At 37.5% G+C, this 8,492-nt stretch overlaps 1 non-coding gene across 1 annotated transcript; it reads right to left on the reverse strand.

Annotated features, from left to right (window-relative positions):
• Positions 1-6,126: 6,126 nt before the first annotated feature.
• On the reverse strand, positions 6,127-6,233 carry LOC122070286. The gene has a single exon (XR_006137729.1). It is a non-coding gene; the product is annotated as a small nucleolar RNA R71 (small nucleolar RNA).
• Positions 6,234-8,492: the final 2,259 nt, after the last annotated feature.

An 8,492-nucleotide genomic window follows, 5' to 3' on the forward strand; every position in this document is an offset into this window, starting at 1 on the left:
TGATTGATTAATTCTCAAAAGCTCAACACATATTCAACAAGGATGAGTCATACAACATGCTCTACATAGAATTAGTGTCTTCGTATCGAACAAAGAATACACATATATTTACAGTTTAAATACTATAATTTCATTTCCCTTCTCTAGTGGATGTCTTTAATTGCGACGAGCAATATTTCTCCTAAATTTTATGCTTTTATCTTGAAGCTTTTAATTTATTAAATCCTATGGCATTGGATATCCTAAAGTCTTGTGGGTTATGATGCTTTTCCCCCAGTCTTAGCTCTGATACTACTCTGTCACACTCTACCTCCAATAGGCCAAGGTATGCAGCACTGGACCTTTGTTAGTTAATTCACGTTTAAAAGCATTTTAAACGTCGTATCATTTTTTTTTCCGTTTAAAACGCCAAATTCCGAACTGCCCAAAGTAAGCTAGTAAAAAACAGGAATGGCAGCTTTTGAAATTCTAAACATGTTAAAAACGTGAATCCGATTTTTTTAGCATTTTTTCAGATAAAAAAATGGACATGGCAATTAAAAAAACAAAAAGAAAAGAAAAATAGAAGGGAAAATCGGAAAACCCACCTATCACCCTAATCTAAGCCCATGAGTCCCTTACTGTGTCCCACTCTCCCCCTTCTTCCTAAAGTCACTTGACTCCAGTCCGCTACTCCACTGTCTGCTCACTCGGTCTCGTGACTCTCGTCTTCTCTCTTAACAGCAAGCAAAAGACTCAGGTTAGGGGCCTCTATCTCTCTCTCTCTCCCCCCCCCCCACTGTTATGCAGCTATTTAGGTTATTATTTATCAATTTATGCATGTATATTACCTTTTTTTGGCGCCGTATTGTTTAAATTTAAACATTTAAAACGTATACCATCCATTTTTGATTTTTTACCTTTTTGTTGTATTTGACCGTATTTTTTACCATCGCATTCACGTTTTGATCAGTTTAAAACATGCCTATACCGAACAAAGTTTTTTTGTCATTCCCATTTTAACTAACAAAGCATTGGACACCTCACTGTATCCAGTCAACCTGTTTCCCCAAGATCTAGACAAGGGTAGATCATAACACCACAACTACACAACTAAAGATCAGAAGTTATATAAATATATACAGTCCATCAATGAGTTATAATACATCATTTCTAGTGTCACTATGTGATGCAATATATTTACAGTTATCCAGATAAAAATATACCTTACAAAAAAGAATATTTACACAGCTTGTAGTATCTCAGAAACAGACTATATACATCAGAGTTCGTGTCAGCGAAAATATAAACACAAAAGACATAGGAATAGTCCACCATATTCCTTAAAAGAGCTGGCCTCCATAGGCACAGTCGTCACATCCACAGTCAGGTACAGGGCCAATTTCATCCTTTAGAAGATTGGCCAAGTAATCCAAGGCCACTGTCTCATGATCAAAGCTGGTAGTCAGCAAAACACCGGTCTCGTCATCTAGAAAAGTAAACAAGAGGGGTGAGCATGTTATGCTAAGTGAGTGGGTGGGGGCAAGCAAGCAACCGCACAATACAAATGATGCAATGCAGGCTCCACACCTTATATGATGCTCATAGATCCATTTAAGTTACACTACTTCCTATTTCATTACTAAGTCTGCAATCAATGGTATAGTGCTACGCAACATAGGTGGTATTCCCTACCCTGTACGTTAGGCCTCAGGAATACAAGCTCATTGCAGGTAGAAGTCATCCAATCCCAGAAAGAACCTCGGTCCCCCAGCTAATCCATAGGTTAGTAACCCTAGGCACTCAAGTGTACAGTACATCATACCTTGCTATTATCCATTTGTAGGTATAGTACGTCATACCATGGAAGTGTACTACTGATCAGGCAGCCACAGGTTGAGATTCATCAATACCTATCCCCGTAATGATAAGGGTTTGTAGCACTCGGGTGGTGATAACCTAAACCACAATTTCTACATGATGCATATTCAATCATCAACCATTCGCAACATCTATACAGTAATCATTGGGCACCTATCAGTGTCCCATGTTAGTTATCTTACCTGTTCCGGCTTCCCGTTTCATAAGTCAGTGCCAAAACAATAACAATAATTATATGCACACAATCATAATGCATGAATCACAAGCAAGACTTAAAATAATAAACACTCGAAAAAACAAGTCAAGGCACCCACACACCTTGGTGTCAAAATTTTTGAAATCTGGGTTCTCGATTCAAATATATTTCCTCCCCACAATTTATATTTCCTATTTCACAAGATATTTAAATAATTATTTTTCAGAATAAAATCCTACAATTCTATCCCAACTTGTCTAAGTACATCATCCCAATTCCTAAATTCAATTAGGCATATGACTGTCCTTCATTGCACAGTCTGAGTTTCTAGTTTTCTTCATTATTGGGTCACAAGAGGGAAATCACTAGTGGGTCCCACATCTGATCAGGGGTTCTTGGCATCCCATTCAAGATCACCGAACCCAAAGGTTGTCCTCTATTTCCCCATAGGGTCCATTTCATTTGAATTCTTAAGTACACAATTCCCAACACAAGGTTCAAAGCATGGTGACCAGTTACATAGAAAAATTTGCCACTAGAACCCAAACCGACAGGTTGCCTGTGCAGCAACCGGCTGGCTGATCGGGACCTGTTGGTTCCCTATTTTCTGTAGAATTTTGATTCTGCCAACCTTGTACCATGTTCAAATATATTCCAATTCGGTTTTAACCTTCAATTTTGAAATTTTTTTCAGTTGGGAGATTAGTAGGGAATGAATTAGACTCTTAATTGACCCATTTATGGGTTCCAATTGTTTGGCCTTAGCTTAGGTACTAAGTTCCTACAGAATTTTTAGGGTTTATAGTAAAATCTGTAGAACTAAATCTTTTTCCCCAATCTTTCACTTAATTGAGGTTGGATTCAGGTGCCTTTAGTCATGTAAGAAATGTTCTAACCCATTTCAAGCTTACACAAAATTATTTTGGATAAAATTGAATGAAATTCTGCAAAAATCCCATTTCCAATCTTGAATAAAATTCTGCCCTAATGTGTTTGGCAGAATTTCTACCAAATCAATCCCATCCCTAGCAAATTAGGTCTCAAAGACCTTTCCAGGGTTGGGGTTTTCCCTACTGGACAACAATACCATGCACAGGGATTCCCCGGCTGCCTTCAATTGGCAAAAACCCTAACCCTAGCTACCAAATCCATATACAATTACCTAATTACCCTGCACAATAGTGAGCACTCACCTAGGTGCAGAACCGATCAAGTAGCAGGCTAAGGTGGGTCGGTTCCCTCCTTGCTTCTCTTTCTTCCTCTTCTTCCTTCTATTTTCTTCTTCTTCTTCTCATTTCTTTCTTCCTGACTATTACAATAGCCAATGATTTGGAGTTGATTTACAGCACTAATAGTCCTTATATAGGGCAGCACAAACAGACTTAAGGGTCTGTATGGCTGGCCCCTATTTGTTTCTATATATAAAATACCCAATTAAGCTAATATGTAATTAAATTTGTAATTTAATCCCATTTTTATTTATCGGCATAAAAATATATTTTATACCTCAATTAGGTCTCTTTCCATAAGGGTATAATGGGGAATTGACAGCAGAGGTGTGGACCCCACAGTGCTAAAACCTAGAAAACTACATTCTGGCAGTCCAACTGGCTAGCTGGTTTGGACCTACTGGTTGGTAGCATTTCAGTCCCCTTGGACTTGTCTACCCTACTCTCTTGTAGCTAGTTGATGAGCACAATAATGTGTGAAATCTTAGGGATATAAGTGTATATTTTGCCCCACTTTGGATAGTATTACTTTTATTTTTCTTGTTTTTTTTAGTTTCCAAATCTACAAGAGAAAGTGCTTAAAGTGAATCAAGAACCAATCCAAAGGTGGTACCCACTCATTGGTACCACATCCTCTCTCCTACAAAATCCTGAAAATTATTTTCTCTCCTTGCCACCTCACAAGATCTTGAAGATGCTATGCAGAGATTCCTTTCTGATTTAATCAAGATTGCAAGATATTGGTGAATATTGTAAGGAAAGAATAGAATTTGCTAATTTTAAAAACAAATTCTCTCTTTCCTCACACAATATCTCAGAGAATGAAGATTTTTACCAAGATTTAATTTAATTTTATTTTATTTCATTTCTTAAAGAAGACTTGTAGAAGGAAGGAGGCAAGAAAAAAACCTTATAAAAGCCCCTTCCTCCCCCGCTCCTATTTAATTATTCTCCTTAGTTTATTTTTTAGTTTATGCTTAGTTTTCTTCTCTCTCTCCCTCTCTCACTCTTTAGTTTTAGTTCTTCTCTATTTTTTCTTTAATCACTTTTGTAATAGTTTTTTATGCCAATTAATGCAAGCACTCTTTTATTCTTATTCAGTCTTTTATGTTTATGATTTTTGCAATTGAGTTGTAATTTTTAAAGTTATAGTTCTAGGCTTAGATCTAGGTGACAAGATCACGAGCCATGAAGCATTTCTTTTTTTTTAAGTTTAATTTTTTTTTTAAGATTTGTTTTCTCTAGTACTAGAAATTTTAGATTTGGTTTATTCCAGATCTGGTTTTTAGTACTGGTAGTATCTCAAATCACCCAAGCTTTCAAGTTCAAGCATTGATTCAAGTAAGTAGACTCCTTCAATAGTCTTCTCTCCCCCCTCTCATTCCCTCTTTTGACTACCCTTTCTTTCTTAATTTAGGATTTTAATTTCAATCGTTACATTATTGCTATCCCTTTCCCCCAAGGTTCATGGCTAGTGTATGTGTTGGCTTTGCCCCTCCTAGCCATAGAACCATCAATTTATTTTTTTTATTTTAATTGTCTCCCTTTCCCTAAAGCCAAGTAGAGTAACCCTTGTAAGAGTGACTCTCTGGTCAAGTAGGGAAGCTCATATTATGATGCATCCCTCGGGCTAAGTAAAGAAACCTACTTGTGAGTCTCTCTAGCTTTCTCTCCTTTCTTTTACTTTATTTTTATTTCAGCATTTTTTTCCTTTATTTATTTATTTTTTAAATTACGTGGGTTATTTATTTTCAGCTATTTATTTATTTAATTTTAATTGCGTGGCTTGCGTCTTTAAATTCTTAGATGACGAATGGTTAGGACGTTATTTTAGATAGATATGTTTAGGACGGTAATTAGAATTAGATCACAACCATTAATCGGTTCACTTTCGAATTATTAAAAGAAATAAAAAAATAAAGTGGCTACTCTCCTTGTGTTCGACCCGTAGCTACACTGATGCATACGCTTGCTGTTACATTTAAGATCTCAAATAGGTTTTTGGCGTCGTTGTCGGGAGACAGTTCCATGTTATTTTTTGCTATCTTTTGGTAAATCGGAGTGCTTTATTTGCTTTGTTTTATTTTTCATTTTCTTTTATTGAATTCCTGAGAAGAACAACTTGCAATAATAGTTGTATCGATGGAGGTCATCATGCCTCACAGTATGATAAAGACAGGTTTCGCCCTATAGCAGTACCTCAGGAATTGACCTGAGCAACCCCGGATCCCTACCAGTAAGCTCCCAAAAAGCCAAATAAATTAAAAAAATAAAAATAAAATCATAAAAAAAAAAAGTTTTGCTATCCATTCTTTTATGCTTGTCTTACTCTAGTTGTGGGTAGTTTTCTGTTGCATGAGTGTTAGGTGGGTACATAATACTAAGAATCGGTTAGAAAGAAGAGATCCAATAAGTAGTGATCCTATACGTTTGCTCTCTTTAAAACCCTTCAATATGGGAGACCAACAGCAAAACCCTTCACCTAAATCTCTGAAAGATAGGTTCTACCCTGCTAGAACAGCCCAACCTTCCTGCATAGTTCTACCACAAGCCCAGGGCAATAATTTTGAACTCAAATCTCAATACATCACTATGTTGCCCCACTTCCATGGGTTGACCTCTGAGGATGCATACCTATTTCTAAGGTAATTTGAAGAGGTATGTGTTCTAATTAAGATCCAACAACTTTCTAATGATGCTATTAAGCTTAGGTTTATCACTTTTGCATTAAAAGACCAAGCTAAGAAGTGGTTGTATGGGTTACCCACAAATTTCATAACCTCATGGGAACAGTTCATAGTTGTCTTTCTTAGGAAGTTTTTCCCAACTCACAAGACCAATAAGCTTAGAAGTGATATCCTTCAGTTTAGGCAAAAGCCTAGTGAGTCATTTTCCAAACTTATGGAGAGATTGAAGGATCTACTCCAAGAATGCCCTCACCATGGCCTAGACCTATGGCATTTATGTCAAATAATTTATGAGGGTATTGATTACCCAACTAAATAAATGATAGAGTCTATGTGTCCTGAGGGATTCACATCCTTTACAGATGAAGGAAAGGCATGGGAATTCTTACTTGACTTAGCTGACAAAACCCGTGAGTGAGAATCAACCCAAAAGAGTGAAAGAACCATAGGAGAAAAAGGATATTGTAGATGGAATAGTAGCCAAGGAAGCCCATTTGGATAGCCTAATCAAGAGAATTGAGGCCATTGTTCCTAAAGAGCCATCATCAGTCAATTTGGTTAAGATTTGTGCTTGGTGCCAGTCCCCTGGACATCTCCTAGAAGAATGCCCCAACACCTCTGGAGGCACTTCTAATGATAGTGTTAATGCCTTATACCAGAATAACCTACAATCCAGGATGGAGAAATCACCCAAATTTCTCTTGGAATCAGGGCAACCAAGCAAGGCCTTCCAATTTCCATAATCAAGGTCAACCTGGACTCCAAAGGCCTCCCTTGGCACAATAATATTTTTTCCAAAATACTTTTCCTAGATCAAATGTAGGACCTCAGGCCAGTTTTCCTATGGTCCCTCTCCTATCATCTTATCAGCAATCCCCTAGGTTTACCAACACTGGATAGGCAAGTAGAATAAGTGACTTAGAAAAAAATATAACCCTTCTCATGACAAGCCATCAAAATCTTACGAGAGAACTCACTCTAGTTGTTTCAATTATGCGTGAGAGGGAGAAAGAAACTTTACCCAGTCAACCAAAGCCTAACCCTAGGCATCATCAGCCTGTTAGTTCACAAATATCAACTAATGCACCACTGAATATAGTACAAGGTCAAACCCAACAAGGCCCTCTAACCAATGTAATGTTGTTTATGCCCTTAGGAGTGGTAGAGAGTACCAACAGAGCGTTTCTAAATCTTCCTCATCTATTACTCATGTTAACTCTCCTTCAGTTGAGGACTCAAGTTTGCCTCTTGTTTCAAGTTCGTCTGATGAACCTAAAGATTTTTCTGAAACTAAAGATGATTTGGTTGAGGAAACCAAAAATGATTCTTCTGAACAGGGGCAAATCCCTAACATTCCTTATGTCCATCCTATCCCATTTCCTAATCGCTTGGTAAACAAAAGGAAGACTGCTTCCATGGACAAAATTTTAGAAGTCTTCAAAAAGGTAGAAGTGAGTATCCCCCTTTTGGATGCCATATCCTAGATCCCCGCCTATGCAAAGGTACTGAAAGATTTGTGTACTCACAAACGTATCACTAGTGTGCCCAAAAAGGCGTTCTTGGCAGGTAACATTAGTTCCATAATTACTCAGCCTATAGCGGTCAAGTATAAGGATCCAGGGAGCCCTACCATATCTTGTGTCATAGGCAACACCTACATTGAGCATGCCTTACTTGACCTTAGCCCAAGTGTGAATCTTTTACCTTACCATGTGTACAAGCAACTTGGATTAGGAGAATTGAAAGCCACTGGAACTACTCTTCAGTTGGCAGATAGGTCTGTTAAAATCCCTAAAGGGATGGTTGAGGATGTCTTACTAAAGGTGGGGGAATTTATTTTCCCTGTTGATTTCATTGTGTTAGATACCAAGCCCTTCTCAACCAAGGATAAGATCCCAATAATTCTAGGAAGACCATTCTTGGCTACCAGTAATGCATTAATCAACTTCCGGAATGGTTTCCTAAGATTATCTTTTGGTAACTAAACTATTGAGTTGAAAAATTTTAGGATAGACAAGCAACCACATATGGAAGAAGAGATTAATATCATTGAGGATTTTCTGGATTTTCTGGATTTTTTTGATGATTTAATTACCAACTTTGATATTAATTTTGATTCAGAATTCCAAGAGTGTATGGATGAGTTGGATAATGATAGTGAAAATTTCTTTTCTAAAGTCTTGAGTCTTCACACACCTGTGGAGCCCTTAGGACCCCTTTCCAATTCCATTCCCAAACCTTCCATAGTTGAGCCCTCTAAGCTAGATCTTAAGGAGTAGCCATCTAATTTGAGGTATGCTTCCCTAGGCCCTGACCAGACTCTTTCTGTAATAATTTCTTCAAATTTGACTTCTAGTCAGGAAGAGGAGTTACTTAAAGTGTTAAAAGATAATAAGGAAGCCCTAGGTTGGACCATGGCTGATATCAAGGGTATAAGCCCTTCTATTGTGCAACATCATATACATCTTATGGAGGATTCCAAACCATCCACGGAACCCCAAAGAAGAGCTAACCCAGTGA

The sequence above is a fragment of the Macadamia integrifolia genome, unplaced genomic scaffold (assembly GCF_013358625.1).
Source record: "Macadamia integrifolia cultivar HAES 741 unplaced genomic scaffold, SCU_Mint_v3 scaffold875, whole genome shotgun sequence".
Taxonomy (NCBI): domain Eukaryota; kingdom Viridiplantae; phylum Streptophyta; class Magnoliopsida; order Proteales; family Proteaceae; genus Macadamia; species Macadamia integrifolia.